The 10,143-nt window shown below is 38.0% G+C and overlaps 1 pseudogene across 1 annotated transcript; it reads left to right on the forward strand.

Moving 5' to 3' along the window:
• Positions 1-9,062: 9,062 nt before the first annotated feature.
• On the forward strand, positions 9,063-9,764 carry LOC308414262 (tumor protein D54-like; annotated as a pseudogene). Its single transcript has one exon. The product of its transcript is annotated as a tumor protein D54-like (transcript).
• The last annotated feature ends 379 nt before the right edge of the window (positions 9,765-10,143 follow it).

Here is a 10,143-nt window from a genome sequence, read left to right on the forward strand (position 1 = left end):
CTCAAGGATTAGGCGCATCTTCTCCCATGGAGGCCAGACCAGGCAGGCCTCTTCGCTATATGTGTTGGGGGCCTGGGACCAGCTCACTAATGTTGCCTAGTTGGTGGCTCAGTGTCTGAAAGATCTCAGGGGTCCAGGTTATTTGGGATCAATGGCCTCATGTTGGGGTTGTCCTCAGCTTCTTCCACCCTTTTCCTAATTCAACCACTGGGGTACCTGTCTTAGCGTTTTTCATTCTGCTGACCCTCAGGGCTTTTCTCCTGTACCCCGGTACCTGATTATATTTCTATATTTGCCTTCTTTTTCTCCTCTCCCACCAATGTCCCTCCCTTCTACCTCTCATGATTATCTATCTCCCAAGTGGGATGGAGGCATCCTCACTTGGATCCTTCTTGTTAACCTTCTTGAGTTTTATGTATTGTATCCTAGGTATTCTGTATTTTTTATTTTGGCTAATATGCACTTATTAGTGAGTACATACCATGCATGTCCTTTTAGGTCTGAGTAACCTCTCTTAGGATATTTTTTAGTTCCATCCATTTGCCTGCAAAATTAATGATGTTCTTTTTCTTAAAAGCTGAATAGTATTTCATTGTGTAAATAAACCACGTTTTCTGTATTCATTTTTCTGTTGTGGATCATCTGGGTTGTTTCCAGCTTCTGGCTATTATAAATAAAATAATATAGACATAGTGGAACACGTGCCCTTGTGGCATACGGGAGCATCTTTTGGGTATATGCCCAAGAGTGGTATAACTGCGTCTTCAGGTAGATCTATTTCCAGTTTTCTGAGGAACCTTTAGAGTGATTTCCAGAATGGTTCTATCAGTTTGCAATCTAATCAGCAATGGAGGAGTGTTTCTCTTTCTCCAAATCATCAACAACATCTGCTGTCACCTGAGTGTTTGATCTTAGCCATTCTGTTTGGTGTAAGGTAGAATCTCAGGGTTGTTTTGATTTGTATTTCCCTGATGCCTAAGGACTTTGGACATTTCTGTAAGGGCTTCTCAGCCCTTCAAGATTTCACTGTTGTGAATTCTCTGTTTAGCTCTATACACCTTTTTTGATTGGGTTGTTTGGGGTTTTGGAGGTTAATCAGATACACTGAATCCAATATAAGAGAAAGTGGGAAAGATCCTGGAACTCATTGGCATGGGCAGGTTGGGGTGTTCCTACACAGCACACCAATGGCGCAGGTTCTAAGATCAATAATTGATAAATGGAGCCTCATGAAACTGAAAAGCTTCCTTAAGGCAAAAGACACAGTCAATAGGACACATCAGCAACCCACAGATTGGGAAAAACTCTTCACTTAACCCCACACATCTGACAGAGGGCCAATGACCAAAATTTAAAAACCTAAAGAAGTGTGTGACTATTTTTATAATACATTAGTAAATTTTTGGTATCCAGTTAATTATAGTATCATAAAGTAAGTTGGGAATTCTTTCTTTTGCTATCTATTATCCACTATCCAGTTTGTAAGAAAAGAACCTTTGAAAGAATTTAAATGTGAAGATATTTGGGTTTAGGGATTTGATGAACATTTTCTTCAAAGGAACTTAAGAAAACAATTCCATTTGCAATAGTACTACTGTTACATGAGTGTTTTATAATATTGAAAATGTCAGTAGGAGGGATTAAATTTGGGCAGGATAAACGAGTCCAGAGAACATTGTGCTATGTGAAATGAGCCAGGTACCAAACCATAACAGGTTCTCACTTAAATGCAGCATCTAAGAATGCTAACCCACAGAAACGTAGTATGGAATAGTACCTGCCTCTGTTGGAATTGGACACACACAGGAGGGAACGATGTTGGGCAGAGGTCAAAACATTAGCTATGAAATGAACATGTCTTGGTGATCTCACATGTAGTGAGGTGCTGGAGGGGTAATACATTGTATGTTTTAAGTGTGCTAAGAGTGCCTCTGGTGCACACGTCCCCCAAACGGTAATTACCTGAGATGACAGACGGAAGTGTTAATTAGCTTTGTCCTGATGACCATCTCACAATGCTGTGACAAACCATCACATGAAATTCCTTACGTGAATGCAATTAATACATGTTAAGTATACCTCAACAGATCTGTGGGAAAAGCTTCAAAGTAAATCTAAGTTAATCTAATAAGTACAAAAGTAAAAGGTTCTGTTCTGCCATTTTAGAGAAGAAAAAACTGGATGGGGGGTGGGGTCTACATTTTGTGACAGTATCCACTGGATGGAGAAAATCACATCATTTCTGTTTGAATTGACCATAGAAACAATCACCATTTTCTCCTATTGTAAGTTGCAAGGGTGCTTTTGAGGTACAAGAGAAGAACCCAAGGGAAAGGTCTGTGACCGATGCTAGCAATACTATATAATCACAGAATTATAAGAATTCTCTCCCACTTTTTTTAGTCCTCCTCCCTTTCTGTTAAGGGAACTGTAATGAAATCACATCAATTGTTTCATATTGCATGCCATGTGTGCCATTTCAATGCAAAAAGTTAACGTTCATGATAGAAAATTAATATTCTTAGATGTTGATTGCAATATGGTAATACTAACTCACTTTCCACCTTGACTTGTAAGACTGAAAACTGGAGGAAGTTTACCCCAATACATCTCCTCAGTTCCTTCTGTTCCTACAAGTTTGGGGGTTTATTCATGTCCTCTGAAGTAATTGGACATTCTGAGCTGTTTCCCTTCTGTTTTATTTCATTCCTAGAAAAGTTTTAAAAACTCGTATTTAAACGCAGATTAGAAACAATGCAGAATGAGCGAGTGGGGAATTCACTGGGTTCATTCATTATCTAGGAGTATTGTGGAAACTTCTATGGTCCAAGGTCTCACAATTATGGCTACTTTAAAAATTGGACTTTTTCTATGCTACATCTCTTTTCCCCATGCATTTACTTTTTGCTTGCCATTTCCCCAGGACTCACACTTCATTGCTGTAGTCTCTCTTTTTAGGTGTTTATTTCAAAGTCATTCTCTGGCCTCACGATTGATGTATGAATGTCTAAAATGTTTCCAAACCTCTTCATTCTCTACCTATGTCAGAGAATTATCTCATACCTGATGAACATTTTTCTATTCAGAAATTGATGCCAAGACTGCATTCTTCATGCCTTGGTCAGCACTTAATAATTTGTATGTGTGTTTGTACAACTATGTGCACATACTGAATCATAATATTGGCTTATTTTTTATTAGATATTATCTGTATTTACATTTCAGATGTTATCATAGGTGTGTGGGCTCATTTCTGGGTCGTTAATTCTATTCCATTGATCCACATGCCTGTTTCTCTACCAATACCATGCAGGTTTTACCATAATTGATTTGCATGGGGGAATCTTTCCACATTCTGAGGCCTTCTTTAATTTCTTTAGGGATTATGGAGCTGTTTAGATAGTTCATCTGATCCTTATTTAACTTTGGTACCTTGTATCTGTTTAGAAAATTGTCTATTTTCTCTAGATTTTCCAGTTTTGTTGGGTATAGGCTTTTTAGTAGGCTCTGATGACTTCTTGAATTTCTTTAGTTTCTGTTGTTATGTCTCCCCTTTCATTTCTGATTTTGTTAGTTTGGATACTCTCTTTGTGCCCTCTTGTTAGTCTTTCTAAGTGTTTATTGATCTTGTTGATTTTCTCAAAGAACCAGATTCTGGTTTTGTTGATTCTTTGTATAGTTCTTTTTTGTTTCTATTTAGTTGATTTCAGCTCTGAGTTTGAATATTTCCTGCCATCTACTTCTCTTGGGTGTATCTGCTTCTTTTTGTTCTAGAGCTTTTCGGTGTGCTGATAAGCTGCTAGTGTATGCTTTCTCCAGTTTCTTTTTGGAGGCACTCAGAGCTATGAGTTTTCTTCTCAGTACTGCTTTCATTAAATCCCATAAGTTTCAGTATGTTGTGCCTTCATTTATATTAAATTTTAAAAAGTCTTTGATTTTTTTCTTTACTTCTTTCTTGACCAAGCTACCTTTGAGGAGAGCATTGTTCAGATTCCATGTGTATCTGGGCTTTTTGTTGTTTTTGTTATTATTTAAGACCAGCCTTAATCCATGGTGACCTGATAGGATGCATGGGATTATTTTGATATTCTTGTATCTGTTGAGGCCTGTATTGTGACCGACTATATGGTCAATTTTGGAGAAGGTGTCTTGAAGTACTGAGAAGAAGGTGTATCCTTTTGTTTTAGAATGAAATATTCTATAAATGTCTGTAAAATCCATTTGGTCTAAAACTTCTGTTAGTTTCACTGTGTCTCTGTTCAGTTTCTGCTTTCATGATCTGTCCATTGATGAGAGTGGAATGTTGAAGTCTCCCACTATTATTGTGTGTTGTGCAATATATGCTTTGAGTTTTAGTACAGTTTCTTTTATGAATGTGGGTGCTCTTGTATTTGGAATTTATATGTTCAGAACTGAGAGTTCATCTTGATAGATTTTTTTTCTTTGATCAGTAAAAAATGTCCTTCCTTTTTTAAAATGACTTTTGGTTGAAAATCAATTTTATTTGATATTAGAATGGCTAATTCAGCTTGTTTCTTGGGACCATTTGCTTGCAAAGTTTTTTCCCAACCTTTTACTCTGAGATAGTGCCTGTTTTTGTTGCTGAGAAGAGTTTCCTGTATGCAGTAAAATGCTAGATCCTGTTTTCATATCCAGTCTGATAGTCTATGTCTTTTTACTTAGGAAATGAGTCCACTGATGTTAAAAGATATTAAGGAATAATGATTGTTGTTTCCTGTTATTTTTCTTGTTAGAGGTAGAATTATGTTTGTGTGCCTTTTTTCTTCTGGTTTTGTTGCAAGAGGATTATTTTCTTGCTTTTCCTAGGGTAAAGTTTCCCTCCTTGTGTTGGCGCTTTCCATCTATTATTCTTTGTAGGGCTGGATTTGTGGAAAGATATTGTGTAAATTTGGTCTTGTCCTGACATATCTTGGTTTCTCCATCTATAGTAACTGAAGGTTTTGCTGGATATAGTAACCTGGGCTGGCATTTGTGTTCTCTTAGGTCTGTATGACATCTGTTCAGGATCTTCTAGCTTTCATAGTTTCTGTTGAGACATCTGGTGTAATTCTGATTATTCTGCCTTTATATGTTACTTGTATTTTTTCCCTTACTGCTTTTAGTATTCTTTCTTTGTTTGGAACATTTTGTGTTTTGAGTATTATGTGTTGGAAGAAATTATTTTCTCTAGTCCAATCTATTTGGAGTTCTATAGGTTTCTTGTATGACCATGGTTACCTCTTTCATTAGATTAGGGAAGCATTTTTTCTATAATTATGTTGAAGATATTTACTGGGCATTTCATTTGGTAGTTTTCACTCTCTTCTACACCTATTATCCTTAGGTTTGGTCTTATAATTGTTTCCTGGATTTCCGGGATGTTTTGGGTTAGGAGCTTTTTAATTTTTACATTTTCTCTGACTGTTGTGTCAATGTCTTCTATGTTACCTTCTGTCCCTGAGATTATTTCCTCCATCTCTTGGATTCTGTTGGTGATGCTTGTGTCTATATCTCTTGACCTCTTTCCTAGGTTTTCTATCTTCACGGTTGTCTCTCTTTGTGTTTTCTTTATTGTTTCCATTTCCGTTTCTAGGTCCTGGATAGTCTTGTTCAATTCCTTCATCTGTTTGCTTGTGTTTTCCTGTGCTTCTCTAAGGGTTTGTATTCGTTTTCCTGTGTTCTCCTGCATTTCTTTAGGGGAGTTATACATGTGCTTCTCGACACCCTCTATTAACATGAGGCACAATTTATGTCCAAATCTTGTGTTTCTGGTATGTTGGGATATATAATACTATGGTCGGAGAGCTGGGTTCTGATGTTGTCAGGTTGTCTTGGTTTCTGTTGCTTAGATTTTTGCACTTGTATCGTGAAAGAGAGATGAGGATGTGTCTTCTCTGGGCACACAGCTCTCTACGGGCAGGCTGCGAATCTTCATGATAGTATGCCGGCTTTGCCTGTGGGTCTTGGCATCTGTCTTTTTTATTTTTGTTAAGTTTATTCTTTGCTAATTCACACACATACATATATATATATATGTAATATATATAAATAATGTATATACATTTATGTATATACATCATCTAAAATATATTTATCTTGTTTATATATAATTATATAATATAAAATTATATATTTATATATCATTTTTAACCAAAATATTATTTATGTTTCATTACTCTCACTCTCCTATCTCCCTCCCACTCCTACTCATCCCTTTACAAGTTCTTTCTCACATTCATGGCATTTTGTTTTGTTTTGTGATCCTTGAATTTAACCTGATACATCTGTGTGACCATGAACGTTTAAATTCAATATGATTGAGCACAAACCCCCAAAGGCAATCAGAAGAGCAGTAGAAAGAATGGAGCTGAGGTGGAATATATTGTATGAAAGAAGAATGTAATAATTGTCAGTAAATAAAGAATATAATAAAATTTTCTTTAACCAAAAATGCGATTGATCTCCCTATATGTTTTATGGTGCCCATTTATCATCTAGGAGTTTCAAAGATTTCACCATGGCAAATATCTTGAGGAAATCTTTGCCTCATACACTTTTGTGATAAGGCCATTCCTCTGAAACAGCCACCTTCCTTTGAGACCCTAAAAAATATCATTAATCAGGCTACTGGAAAACTTAGAGCTGCTTTGCTCATTCTTTCTTCAGTACTATTGGCAGAGAGAGGTCTGAGATGTCTATTACCATCATCAGTACTGAAACCATGTTTAGTAAGGTGACATCCTCAGAACAATTCTTCTGTCTAAGAGGAGTGGGAAGGAGATAGAATTAAAGAGGGGTACAAATCAGACTTAAAAGGATAGTTCTATAAACTTGTCACCAGGAAGTATTCAGTGTTTCCATGAAATTTCTACAAATACTCACAGTGTTCACATTTTTCTTTATCCTTTTATTTTATTAATATATTTCCATATAGAGTATATTTCTATTTACATATATATTAAGGGGAACTTTTAATGGAGAACAGAAATGAAAGAGAGATGAGGATATAAATAATAATAACCAAAATGCAATATATGCATGTGTTTATATGTTTGTTTGTATGAAATAAAAACTTGTCCAAGAACAAAAATTAATGACAAGAAAAAAACACTCTCATGATTTAGAATGTGTAAGATATAAATGCACATATATATATGCACATCTATTTAATTATTATATTCGGCGCCATTATTCTCTTCTATCTTCTTTCCACTCTGCCAACCCTCTTCTTTTCAGCTACTCTCTAACCTTTATCTATGTCTTTTGGGTTAGAACCATTAAGTTTATTTCGGGTTGCCTGTGTCATCTAGGATAGTTGTTGTCTTCCAAAGTTTAGATGTGCCTGAAAGTCACTAGTGCCTGCATCACTGAAGAAAAGGACAACCTTCCCTAGTATAAATAAATTGCCAATTGCTCCTCAAGAAATATCAGGAGCTCATGGGTAATCGGTCTTACCCATGATAAAATGATGAAGGACTCAATCTTGTGTAGGCTCTGGGTAAGCAACTACAGCTACTGTGTGTTCATTACTCCAGCTGCCATATCATATCTGGACGGCACTGTGCCATAGTAGTCCTTCTTATCGTCCAGTTCTTACACTCTTCCTACCTTCTCTTTGTGATGTTCTCTTGATCTTCCAGGACTCTGCCTAGAACTGAACAGAGCCATATATATATATATATATATATATATATATATATATATATATATATATATATATGATATTGCCATGACTTTGGCAACCGATGAGGAAGAGGAAGAAGTATTACCAGCTTGATCAAAAACTCCTACATAAAGAAACAAACTGTTCTGTTTCTACCTTGGAGGACTTATAAAGCATGAAAAATGAGATTCTAATTGTTTCGAAAAAAATTTTTTTAGGACTAGGAATGGTTGCCCATGGAAAGATTCCATGTGGCCTCAGGTAAATGGTCTATTGCCAAAACTGTAACTCTTTTTCTTTTTATTCTAATGATCTCTCCTTTCAAAGTTTTTATTTTGATGATACATCTTAAAGATTCGTGAATTTAATGAGGCAGAAAAACCTGGAAATACTTTCAATGTAACTGAAACAGAACTAACTTATAAATGAGAGCTCAGGAGGAAATTGAAGCTGTTTCCAGATTGAGAGTAGGCAACATGAGGGACTTATGTTCAAGAAAATGTCAAATTGTTTTATCTGTTGGCATTGTTTTGCAGCTATGATGGGATTTCACAGGGTGCTAGGTCTCATGCAAGAAAAGTAGGTAACAAAGCACAGCTATTAAAACAAGAACAGCTTTTCCACAGGGCCTTCCTCCTACCAACAACATAACAGTAAGAATACAAACATTAGGATAATACGTTGAGCATGTAAATCGCAACAAATATAAAATGCACATATCGGTTCTACTATATATTGTGGTTACAGATACATGTGCAAAATACCAGTTCAGCTACACCTTTGATGTCCTGGCTTAGTATATTCCATTAGTTCCTGTTTGTCTGGGGTTGGAAGTGTGATTCTTTATCCCAGCCGTGGTCAGCCAGTCCTCAATAATCCCGTCTTCAGAAACCCACTGAGTGCTATCTTTCTATCATACCAGTCCTCTTTCCCTACCTCAAAAATATGTTAGGGTCTTCTCAAAAGCAAGCACCTCTATCAGCAAGGCCTTTCCATTCTCTTTATTCATTGAATCCCTCTCATTCCATTGAGGTCATTTCCTTAAGCAAGCAGCTCTTCTTGGTTAAACCAACCATCCATTGATTTACAGGATTGAATTTATGTTACCACCTCCTTCTACTTCTACACAAACTCTGGGTTTCTTTATCCCTTCATCCTTAGGACCCGGCAACTTTTTTAGTCCATGACAAATACTTAATGTGCAATGAATAAAAAAGAAAATATTAGTGGACAGTAGAAAAAAAATTTTAAAAAAGAAAGGAAGAAAAGGGAGAAAGGACTGCGGCCCTACAGTTCCATGGGCTCGTGTGTACGAAGCTGCCAGCTTGCAGTTCTCGGAGCTCCTGTAATACCTGCCATCCCAGCACCGACACCAGCTACACCCAGCTGTCGCCTGAACATGGACTCCGCTAGCCAAGATACGAACCTGAATTCTCCTAACAAAGGTGTGCTGTCTGATTTTATGACTGATGTCCCTGTTGACCCAGGTGTGGTCCACCGGACTCCAGCTGGAGAAGGCCTGACAGAGGTGGAGGAAGAAGAGCTTCGGGCTGACCTTGCTAAGGTGGAAGAAGAAACTGTCACTCGCGCCAGGTGCTGGCAGCCAAAGAGAGGCACTGTGGTGAGCTGAAACGGAGGCTGGGCCTCTCCACATTAGGGGAGCTGAAGCAGAACCTGTCTAAGAGCTGGCATGACGTGCAGGTCTCTACTGCCTATGTTAAAACGTCTGAGAAACTTGGAGAGTGGAATGAGAAAGTGACGTAGTCTGATCTCTACAAGAAGACTCGAGAAACTCTTTCATAGGCAGGACAGAAAACATCAGCTGCCCTGTCTACCATGGGCTCTGCCATCAGCCGGAAGCTTGGAGACATGAGGAACTCTGCAACCTTCAAGTCATTTGAAGACGGAGTAGGGACCATAAAGTCTAAGGTTGTGGGTGGCAGAGAGAATGGCAGCGATAACCTCCCTTCCTCACCTGGAAGTGGTGACCAGACATTGCCGGATCAGGCGCCTTTCTAAGCCTGTCATAGCTTGCCAGCCACGGAATACAGAAGCACACCCTCACCATCACAGCTGCAACTCTGCATGACAGAGCACCCAGCCAGGGACCGTGAAGAGCTGGTTTTGAAGACAGTCATACCCATGTTCATGCAAATGTGGCTGCCTTGGCATGAATTAAAGAACAGTCTTGTACATAAATGTTTTACACTAAAGTTCATAGATGAAGCAGATCGCTGTGCCATCCTTTCCAGGGCCACAGGAAGTGGACAGGGTGGAGGGGCTTGAGTACTGAACAGGAGTCCATGCTCCTGTTGAAGGTCTCACCAGAATGTTGAGGGAAGAAGTGTTGGGTATTAAGTGAACAATATTTTTTTTCTGACCTCCCCTAGCTCAGAAGGAAAACACTCCCCTAGGTAATATTGCATGGACACAGGTTTCATAAAGATTGAGGAATGAAAGAGTTCTCTATTTTCTGAGAC

Source organism: Micromys minutus, assembly GCF_963924665.1.
Source record: "Micromys minutus genome assembly, chromosome: 33".
In the NCBI taxonomy this organism is placed as follows: domain Eukaryota; kingdom Metazoa; phylum Chordata; class Mammalia; order Rodentia; family Muridae; genus Micromys; species Micromys minutus.